At 36.7% G+C, this 11,837-nt stretch overlaps 1 long non-coding RNA gene across 5 annotated transcripts; it reads left to right on the plus strand.

The window, feature by feature from the left end:
- The first annotated feature begins 1,335 nt into the window (after positions 1–1,335).
- LOC112182531 lies at positions 1,336–5,192 on the plus strand. 5 transcript variants are annotated; one of them, XR_002929471.2, is made up of 8 exons: positions 1,336–1,606; positions 2,328–2,433; positions 2,992–3,724; positions 3,857–3,902; positions 4,010–4,136; positions 4,259–4,402; positions 4,489–4,623; positions 4,710–5,192. It is a non-coding gene; the product is annotated as an uncharacterized LOC112182531 (long non-coding RNA). The 5 variants fall into 5 exon arrangements; XR_002929473.2 differs by having other exon boundaries at positions 1,338–1,606; positions 2,389–2,433; XR_005804959.1 differs by lacking the exon at positions 2,328–2,433 and having other exon boundaries at positions 1,350–1,606; positions 2,992–3,167; positions 3,560–3,724.
- The last annotated feature ends 6,645 nt before the right edge of the window (positions 5,193–11,837 follow it).

Consider the following 11,837-nt stretch of genomic DNA (forward strand, 5'->3'; position numbering starts at 1 on the left):
TTGCTTCTCAAAACATATACTTTCTTGACAAAGGATTTTGCTGCTTCAATTTACTTTCCCTGATTTTTTAAGATCAACGTCGTCTCGGTTGACAGCGTTGTTTGGTATTATTTGCTGCACTTACAGAAGGGGGGAGAGAGAGAGAGAGAGAGAGAGAGAGAGAGAGAGAGAGAGAGAGAGAGAGAGAGAGAGAGAGAGAGAGAGAGAGAGAGAGAGAAATGTTGTTTGCCCTTTGCTTTGATGTGCACATTTTGTAATAAATTGTCAAGGAAATTCTATTTCCAGACGGTGTTTGATTTCAATTTTTATGTTATTGTCATGATAACTTATGGGTTCTAATAATTATCTTTTGCATGTGCCCCATCATCTTTTATGTTTTGATTTCATCTTAAACAAAAATCTAACGTCAACAAAATTGGGACTTTGGTTTGTATCAATTTCAGTTTATCTTTTCTACATTAGTACAAATGTTTGTGATTGTTAGTGATTTTGATGGTAATTAAATGTTGCAGTTTCGATAACTTTGATTCCAGGAGGATACGGGTACGAGACCTTAGCTAACATATGATATTTTTAATCACACATAATTGTGCTGTTGGTACATATCGATCTCTTTATATTCTGTCATCACTTTAGTGATCGATTTCTACTACAATTGTAACTTATGTAAGCATATCAATAAAAATACAGCACAAAATTTGTGGTTGTTTTCTTGGTATGATTATCTCATTCATAGATATAAAATTCTGAGCTACTGTGTCTTAGCTTATGATTGCAATGGCATTACATACAAAATTTGTGAAAAAAGACTATTACATATGAAATTTGCAGGAAAAAAAATGCAAACCCGCAGCATCGCGCGGGGACAATTCCTAGTATCTCTTTAGAAACAAAAGTTTACATATTTGCTACGTACTAAAGGATCCTAAGAAAAATTATTATTATATGTTAGTGAAATTATTATTTTTGTACACTAAGCTGAATTGTCATTGCAAGATTTTGTTATTTAAATGAGGTCATTAATTTATTAAACATTCATTTACAAAAATTTTATTGTAGTCCTCTTAAAATATCTCACTCCCTAGAACTCACTCCAGTTTTTTAAATTTTTTCTCAAAATTAAATACACCTACAATGTGTGTGGTTATAAGATCGATGCTGGATGCCTGGATAGTGAAATATACCGGCCACATTTACTATATACGAAAGTTGAGTTCCACTGTTCTACTATTCCTAAGGCAACAGTAAGGAACAGTTCGTGGGGCTTAGGAACAGTCAGGAATAGTTCGTGGGGATGGAAAAGACCGTTCTGCCCTCTTTTGAGATTTTTTTTTGTTCCGCTGTGTATCGATTTGATCTTCCTCTCTCCTAGAGCCGTCTCTACTCTAATCCCTCACACGCGAGTCAAAATTCACCTCAATACCCAAAAATCAGTACAAAAAAGAGCAACTCAAAGAGTCGCAGAACATAGTAGAGAGTCAAAATCCACCTCACAAAGAACTGTGTTGACGACCATAACTTCCAAAACAGATCTGACCTAGAAGTTGGTTTTCTCAGACGAGCACAAAGCCACAATCTTTGCTGCAGATCCAAGCTCAGAACCAAGGTTAGCAATTGAATTTTCAGGGTATTGACTCTTCGAGATGATCGATTTTAGCTTTCGATAAAAACTGTTTTTTTTTCCCTCTGGATTTGTGGCTTTTTGAGAATTTGATTTGAAATTTCTTCTGGGTTGTATATTTGATTGGTCAAGGATTGGATTTGAAATAGAATTCTCTGTCTTAGCAATAGAATATCTAAATCAGTACATAGCAGGTTTTATTCATCCTGCAGTTGGCACTTTTGAATGCGAGATATTGATTCCAATCAATTGAATAATGTGTAAATTAGGACTTTGCAATTGTATAGTACTTTCATTATTTTTTATTCGTAGTCTGATTTTTCCTCCTAAAATGGTATAAAAGATTTGGTAGCTAGCTGTTAATTTAGGATAGAACAATGTATAAAAGATTTGCTCTGAAAGTGGTTTGAATTATCTGTTCAGTCTGATATTTTAAAATACAACACTGATTTCACAGCAGGATTTCCTGAGTAGCTTCTTTGGAAGAATGATCGATTTTTTTTTTTAATATACTAGGAACACAGTGTTATGTGATTCTAGGAAATACCCTTTGAAAGAACCGTTTGTCGAATTGTTGAAAGGGAGCTTGAATACTTTTATGCATTCACCTATCCTGATAGAACACTTGGATACTTTTAATACTTGTGAAAAGTTTTATCATGTATATTGTATTGACAATTTTGGACGTGCTGAATGTTTCTCCTAGCACTAGGAAATGATGATTGACTATGTTTTTGTCCCTGTGGCTTCCATTTTTGGCCTTGAAGAGGATTATAAATACTTGACGAGATCAATCATGGAATTTTCGACAGGTGCTGTTTTCCTTGGTTTGCTTTTAGCATCATGCTTTTACCAGAAATTTTGAAATTGTTGTTGTTAGTTGAAGCTCTCTTTTTTCGAGGCATTTAGGCTTGGTTTAATCAGTAGTTGAGTAGATAAAGGGTACTTAAATTAAGAAATTTATGTGAATACAAGGGAGGAGTTGGAGAAGCTTGCTTTAGATGCAGATTTTTCTGATGCAAGATATTATGATTAAAAATTAGAAAGATGAAAAAACAGAAAAGCTGGAATCTTAGTTGACTTGAATTAAAACATGATTGATTAGGTGAAGCCCAAAATGTTAAGTCGTTGAGCTTACATTCATATTGATCCCATATGTATGTGAGCTGCATGGTTTTAAATTATAAATTAAGCATTATGAAGCCTACTGGAAAGAAGTTATGCCAAGTGAAGTCAACAATATTTTTTTTCAACCATGAATCTATGCATTGGTTTAGGAAAAATTTACTGATCATTCAATAGAAGGATTCCACTGTATGATATATATATATATATATATATATATCTTATTAAGCATTCTTATCTTTCAGATCAAGTCGCATATATGTGATCGACACAAAAACATATCCAGAAGCTCCCTCTCTGCATAAAGTTGTTGACCCTGAAGACATCGTACAGAAGATTGGATTGGCATACCCACACACATCTCACTGCCTTGCATCTGGTGATTTCTTCTCCTTGACTCAGAGTTTAATGTCAAGGGAAGGTAATGGCCTCTGTTCCAGTTGTCTACTACTCTATCTTCGTTGGTCGGTTATTTGTTTTTATTGGTTGGTTGTTGGTTTGTCTAAAGAAAAGGGGTACAATTTATGAAATAATAAAGAATGAAGCTTTTGAACTTAGATTTCTTAGTTTAGTTTGATTGGGCTGTAGAGAAGAATAAAGGTTCGCAATTATCAACTGTTAACGTTAATATTTCTTTTCTTTTTTCCTCTGAAACTTTTTTTAGGCTATAACTAATTTCCCAAAGTTTGACATAAAGCAAGAGTGGCATATTTAAATGAATAGCTATAATACTGATAAGCTTGCCTTTGTTGAGATTGTGATTTGTAAACGCGTGTACTCTCAAGCAATCACTTTGATTTCTATGGCTATTAGATCACTAATCTGTTTATCGCCAAAGACATGGGGGAAAAAAGGGAGCAAGTGACCATGGACCTGTAGGCTTTTAAGCACATGGAGACCTTGCTCCCATATATCAAATTCTCAGCGCAATGATGGAAATGGAAACCAATAAAAGAAAATGGAACATTTGGTGAGTTGGTAAGTCCAAGTCACGACTTAGTGTAATCTTTAATTGCAGTGTTAGATTAATAGGATTTTGTTTGTTTGATTATTTTTTCCTTTCATTTTCCTTTTAACATTTTTTTTTGTCTTTTGACTTGGTTTGTGCAGGTTCTCAAGCTATATTAAGCTCTTTTTTGAATCAGTTTGTGGAGAGGTTTGTGATTTCAGGGGAAATTTTAAGTATTATGTTTTCAATTTGTATGTTGGTTTATAATAGTGACTACTATATTGGACTCTGTTCATGAGGATATTTTGCTGTAGGTTTATCGTCTGAGGCTGCTGGGAGACTATCACCTCTTTTATCGAAAATGTCCAAGATAACTATATTTGTTTATCAAGTCATTGTATCTGATGAACTTTGGCTTGGCCTTGACACCCACTACCACAGGTGTGTAGAATTTTTCCGTTTCTTTTACTCAACATGGAAATAGTCAATTTCTATTATGACTGATGCTTGGGTGGATGAGTCAAAGCCTTATTTTCTTTCTCATTGTGTATTCAACTTTACAGTTTGGAATGAGATCCAGAAGTCATCATTGTCATCTGTTTGACTTGGAGAATGGTAGTATATATGAGCAACATTGGCTATTCTCAGTTGTTCCAGACCCCCTTCAAATTGGCCTACTAATTTATGTCTGGCTGTATCCTTTGAATGTAAGTTCAAATCTTTTGTTGTTACTTTATTATAGTTCTTATTGGTTACACAATTTTAAGTTTGTATTTTTTAATTTCCTGAGCAGCCATTAGATACGTCAAAATGCATAATTAAGGAACAATCAGCAGGAACGTAGTAAGAGCAACATTGGCTATTCTCAGTTGTTCCAGACCCCCTTCAAATTGGCCTACTAATTGATGTCCGGCTGTATCCTTTGAATGTAAGTTCAAATCTTTTGTTGTTACTTTGTTATAATTCTTATTGGTTACACAATTTTAAGTTTGTATTTTTTAATTCCTTGAGCAGCCATTAGATACGTCAAAATGCATGGTTAAGGAACAATCGGCAGGAACAATATTTTGGGGCTGTGGTGTGGTTTGAAGAAGTAACCCTATTACAGGGAGGAGATAACCCTTTGATTTGTGTATAACGTGGCTCAACTCCTTTATGCTGGTTTTAGAATTTAGATTTTTCAAGTAAAGCTAGCTTATGTGGTTAGTTAATTCTCTGAGCAGAGTCTCTTAAATAGGCCTCATCAAAAAGCCCATTGGTTACACAATTTTAAGTTTGTATTTTTTAATTCCTTGAGCAGCCATTAGATACGTCAAAATGCATGGTTAAGGAACAATCGGCAGGAACAATATTTTGGGGCTGTGGTGTGGTTTGAAGAAGTAACCCTATTACAGGGAGGAGATAACCCTTTGATTTGTGTATAACGTGGCTCAACTCCTTCATGCTGGTTTTAGAATTTAGATTTTTCAAGTAAAGCTAGCTTATGTGGTTAGTTAATTCTCTGAGCAGAGTCTCTTAAATAGGCCTCATCAAAAAGCCCGCGGATCAAGTGGGCCAATGGAAGCCCGCCGGCCCTGAGGGCTAAAAGCCCGGCCCAGCCTGGTAAAAAGCCCGCCTCGGTGGGTAGTGGGCTGGCCCGCCAAAAGCCCCCAAAAACCCGGCCCGTAAAAGCCCGTAAAATATTATATATATATATATATATATATATATATATATATATATATCTCTGTGTGTGTGTGTGTGTGGAAGTTCTTATACTTCTATATAGAATATGTGCATTAGTGCATATATATATTCTACATATCGGTTGACCAATTCGATCGGATCTGAAAATATGGTGAAATTGGCTAAATTTTTTACCACACATAATTTATTGTAATAAACTCATCCAATGGTCGGTTTTTCCATTTTCTTTGAATTGATAGGGGTTGCTCTTTGGAGTGTGTGATATATAAATATAAGTTTATAAGAGTAACTAAGTTTGACCTAGTGGATCGAATTCAAAACAAGAACCAAATTGGCTGAATTTTCTACAACCACCATAAAACATTACAATCTCTCCATTGAGCGGTTGGATTCTCTGAATTCATTTTCCACTTCATGGTTGCTTTAGAATGAACCTCAACAATTTAAATATAATGTATAAGTCATACAACTTTAGGAGGAAAATTGGTATAGGCCAATGTGTTTGTAATTAAAATTAATTTTTTTTATCTCATGTCCACACACATCCATCGATGGAATATTTACAAACGTGATGTGAAAAAATAAGCACATTTCGCGGTCGTCATGCCATCGGTCAACCAAGAAAACATATAAGTGACGACGGTTGACCAATTCGATCGGATTAGAAAATATGGTGAAATTGGCTAAATTTTTTACCACACTCATAATTTATTGTAATAATCTCATCCAACGGTCCATTTTTCCATTTTCTTTGAATTGATAGGGGTTGCTCTTTGAAGTGTATGATATATAGATATAGGTTTATAAGAGTAACTAAATTTGACGTAGTTGATCGTATTCGAAACGAGAATCAAATTAGCTGAATTTTTTACAATCACCATAAAACATTACAATCTCTCAATCGAGCGGTTGATTTCTCTAAATTCATTTTCCACTTCATGGTTGCTTTAGAATGAATCTCAACAATTTAAATGCAATATACAAGTCATACAACTTTAGGAGGCAAATTAATCTAGGCCAACATCTTTGTAATTAAAATTAAAATTTTTATCTTATGTCCACGCACATCCATCGATGAAATATTTACAAACGTGATGTGAAAAAATAACGACGTTTTGCGGTCGTCATGCCATCGGTCAACCAAGAAAACATACAAGTGACAACGGTTGACCAATTCGATCGGATTCGAAAATGTGGTGAAATTGGCTAAATTTTTTACCACACTCATAATTTATTGTAATAATCTCATCCAATGGTCCATTTTTCTATTTTCTTTGAATTGATAGGGGTTACTCTTTGGAGTGTATGATATATAGATATAGGTTTGTAAGAGTAACTAAATTTGACCTAATTGATCGAATTCGAAACGAGAATCAAATTAGCTGAATTTTTTACAATCACCATAAAACATTACAATCTCTCAATCGAGCGGTTGATTTCTCTAAATTCATTTTCCACTTCATGGTTGCTTTAGAATGAACCTCACAATTTAAATGCAATATACACGTCATACGACTTTAGGAGGCAAATTGATATAGGCCAACATCTTTGCAATTAAAATTAAAATTTTTATCTTATGTCCACGCACATCCATCGATGGAATATTTACAGACATGATGTGAAAAAATAAGCACGTTTCGCGGTCGTCATGCCATTGGTCAACCAAAAAAACATACAAGTAACAACGGTTGACCAATTCGATCGGATTCGAAAATATGGTGAAATTGGCTAAATTTTTTACCACACTCATAATTTATTGTAATAATCTCATCAAACGGTCTGTTTTTCCATTTTATTTAAGTTGATAGAGGTTTCTCTTTGGAGTGTATAATAGATAAATATAAGTTTATAAAAAATATTATCTTTAAAGATTTATTTGTAAATAAAGCCCGCAAGGCCCACCCCGAAAAAGCCTCGAAAAAGCCCGCGAGGCCCGCATTAAATGGATGGGCTTGGATCCTTCAATTTACAATAAAACCCGGCCCGACCCGCTACCAATGGGCCGGTCTCGGCCCGGCCCAGCCTGTTGATGAGGCCTACTCTTAAACATAAAGCACACTAATGCTTACAATTTGGTGATGAAAGCTTACCAACAGAACAGATTATTGTAGCAAGTGAACATGACTCTAAGAGATCGTATACAGCACCCCGGAACTGTGTTGATCAATCTAGCTAGAAGGATTCCCTTTTTGAAGCATCTTTCTCCTACTTTGCTTTTGGACCTTGCTTTTGTAGACATGTAATGTATCTAATAATTGTATGGGTTAATTACATATAAGTGCATCATAGAATATTTTTTTAGCCATAAAGCCACCAACTAGTTTTTTCCTTCATAAGGCCACTAGATTAAAAAAGGTGTTATATATATTTTGGATATTAAAAACCAATATATTTACATAAATGCCACTAGAGTACAAAACCAACATTCATTCTCTCTCTCCTCTCCGGCGAACTCCGGCGGGTCTCCAGCCGACCTCCGACCAACTTCCGGCGACCACAAAAACTACTGTTACTGACACCAAAAGCTACTGTAGCTAGCAACCAAAGCTGCTCTGATGAAATTTCCAGCAATCTCCGACGAAGACACAAAAGCTACTATCATTAGCAAAAAAAACTACTGTTACTAGCAACAAAATTTACTCTAGTAAGATTTCCGGCAACCGCCGATGAGATAACAAAAGCTACTATCACCAACAATAAAAGCTACTTCTTACCAAATAACCTATGCTCCCCAAAACAAAAAGCTACTATCCCTACCAACAAAAGCTACTGTCACAAATACCAAAAGCTACTCTCACCACAACTAATGCTACTCTCACCAACACTAGAAAACAGTCACCAACAACAAAAGCTGCTTTCACCAACATCAAAAGCTACTCTCACCAACAACAAAAGTTACTGTCACTAACACCAACGAGCTACTCTTGTATCAAAAACTACTCTCACCATCAACAAAAGCTACTCTCACCACCGCAAAAAACTACTATCACCACCGCAAAAAACTAATTTCGCCACCGATAAAAACTACTCTCACCAATGTTAAAAACTATTATCACCACTATAAAAAGCTACAATCATCACCACCAAAAGTTACTCTCACCAATAACAAAATATATTCTCATCAACATCAAAAACTCTTCTCACCAATAACAAAACGCTACTTTCACCAAAACCAATAGCTACTCTCATAAACTCTGAAAGCTACTCTTACCAACATTGACAACCGCTTCACTTGCTCTCTTTTGCCAGAATTCAACCACAAAAACAAAAGTACAAACCAGAATAAAACACCATCAGAAACAATGAGGCATAAAATTAAGATCCAATTTCATTACCATAACTCAAAACAATACAAAAGCTACTCAGAAATCAAAACAATTGTAAAATTCATAGTAATTACCCAAATCAAATCAAAACTATCAAACTAAATGAAAAAAACAATACAGAAGTTTCTGCCATTTCCAAAAACAATAGCAATTCATGATTCAAACCATAAATCTATAAGAAAATCAAAAACTTAGCACAACGAACACATAGACCGATCAATTCCAAATGCAGTTGAAGTTACGCGGGTCGAGATGGTATTGTACGGGTCGGAGTGAGCCGGGAACAAAGTCTCCACAGCCACGCCCTCCCTAATGTGCTCGTCAACGACCTCTTCTCCATAGGTGGCAGCCGCTGTCTGTTAAAACCGAAAAAATTCGTATATCCAATTACAACGAGATTGACGTCTAGTGCATTTGTATGGCAAAAGACAAAGGTTTGTGAAGAAGTACAATTGTCAAGCTCATAAAGCATTGGACTTCTAGGTTTGTTAGAAGTCTTGCCAGCAATGCAATTAAAAAATAAGTTACAGTTTTGACGTCAGAAGAGAAAGAAGAAATTGAGGAGATAAAGTTTCCAACAAGTTCACTTCGAGTTGAACTCTAAAACTCTCAATGTTGTATGCAAGTCAAACTAGTCACTAGTGCACTATATAAGCATGATGTGAAGAAAAGAAAAAGGGAGAGATCAATGTGAAGAGGTAGCAGCACGGAGAAGCACAGATGGAAAAAAAGCAGGAGCCATAGGAGAAGAAGTTTCATTCAATCCAAGGTTCAAATCCGTCTCTCATCGTCCTCCTCCATCATTTTTTTTGCTCGCATGTATTAAAGGCCCCATGCTCAACAAACATGCTGGAGCGGCGTCTCCATAAGCCATGTCGAAGACCATGATAACCATGTCGGAGCAGCGCCTCTGATGACCATGTCAGGCAGCGTCCTGATGACCATGCCGGAGCAGCCCCTCCGATGATGACCATGTCGGGCAGCGGCCCGATGAACATGCCGAGCAATGTCCCGATGACAACGCCAGGCCCGATGACCATGCCAGGCAGCGTCCCGATGACAATCTCGCAGCAGCATCTCCAATGGCTTTTCATAGCAGTGTCTTCGAAGCATATGCGCTCTGAAGGCCATGATGGAGTGGTGGTTCCAAATACAAAGCCCACATTCCATCATGACTTCTCAGCCTTCAAAAATCACCAAGATTCAAATCCAGTAAATGAAACTCTAGGATTCTTCAAGTTAGAGACTAAGGCAACACAAGAAAGCCAGAAGCCTGAAGCAAAGCCTCTACTCAAAACCATGAAGCAATGTATGCGGTTTGACTATGATCCTCGAAGCTAAGCTGCTGCCCATTGCTAACACGTCAAACTAGACATGCATGAGGGCACCCTTAGAGAGCCACGTTATTGCATGATCTCCCAATTATACAAGAGAATGAGACAATAAATGTGATGACCTAGATTTCTGTTATGTAATTTTGGTAATTAATAATGGACCAGTTGTATGAATAATTATTATTGTGCTTTATTTGTAGGTTGTATGTGAAGTGGAATGGTTTTCGTATGTGTAATTATTCGAATTTCACAGTTTAGGGGGTCGTGTGAAGTTTGACCTTTTATACATTAGGATTCTCGGAAAACTTCCTTCATGAAAGTTGTAGAGTGCGTCGATACGAGTTCGTGGACATGTGGAACGCGGGAATTGGAGTTCGTATCAGAAAGTTATGGCAATCAGAAGAAGTTTCCATTTTAATATAAATAATGAAAATCAGAAAATATCTTCATAATTTTCATTTCCTTTTCCGGAAACCATCTTTTCTCTCTCTCTTCTCTCTCGGTCGACTCCTTCAGAGACGAAATTTTCTGTCTGACCCGACCCGAACCCGGCGATCCGACCAGGCCAGACCTCGTAGCTCCAGTGGTCTCTGGCTGTGAAATTTGGTCAGCTCGTTCGTCTCCTCCTTCTGATCGTCTCTGTGGCATCCTCTAGCCGCAATATCCACCGTGTACGGTGCAGTTGGTGCTTTGGACCCGGCCAGAAAACACAACTCCGCCGACTTCGTGGCTTCATGCTTCCTTGGTTAAGTTCAGAGAAGGCTCCCTGATCGATCTATGGTGTTTATTTTGATCGATTTACGTGGAAATCGGTCCAACTTAGTTTGAGCAAAAATCCAAAGCTTGTGAGGTAGTTTTCGACCCTTTATGCTTATTTTCTGACTTCGAGCTAGTTATGAAAATTTACAAGCATGCTTAGATGAATAGCTTTGATGTTGGGATTTTTGTGAAATATTGAGTTTTGGCTGGTGGCGATGCACCACCGTCTGTGGCGGCTTTCTGGTGGCTTTCCGGCCATGTAGGGAACTGTTTTTAGCATTATATATGTTCTACCCATTGATACGAGCGTTTCAATAATATGCAAATTTTGGAGTTCGTATGGAATTGTTATGATTTTTGCAGTTTCATACCGATCGATTTATTCGATCCGTGAGGATTCGAGCGTCCGATCGACTTGTGGTTTGGTCACATCGATCGTGGAAGTATTCCGGAGACTTTGGGAGGTCTCGGATGTGGTTTTGCCTCGATTGGCGCCACTTTGGGGATTTTAGTTCAAAACAGGAGTTTCGAACGTAAATCAAATGTGAATCGTTACTAAGTTGGAACCGTATGTGATTAGGTACTTGACTAAGTACATTGGATTGTTATTTTATGGATTGGTAGCCTTGTGCTATATTAAAGACGCAGCAGGATTTTCGAGGTGAGTAATCTCACAAGGTTCAATTACGAACGGAATTACCATTATTGTTTTGGCGTTATTTATTTAACTGCAGACTATAGTTGGTATCAGTAGGCATTCCTGAGCAAATGACTACGTATATATATATATATATATATATATTTACGTGAAATATATATATCCTTGTGGATGATTGTGATGAATAATATGCATGATGGTGTTCATATTATTGTTGAATGTGACTTTTCAAGAAGCAATATTGTGGAAAAAGATGTTTTCTATTGTTTGAAAAGTATTGAGCTTGATGTTACATTTTTGAGTCAAGCGTGACTCATTTTAGATGTATTGGTCTTTGTACCAAGGGTCACAGATGGTGAGCAGGGATTAGAAAAGTCGA

This window comes from Rosa chinensis, chromosome 1 (genome assembly GCF_002994745.2).
Source record: "Rosa chinensis cultivar Old Blush chromosome 1, RchiOBHm-V2, whole genome shotgun sequence".
NCBI classification, from domain to species: Eukaryota; Viridiplantae; Streptophyta; class Magnoliopsida; order Rosales; family Rosaceae; genus Rosa; species Rosa chinensis.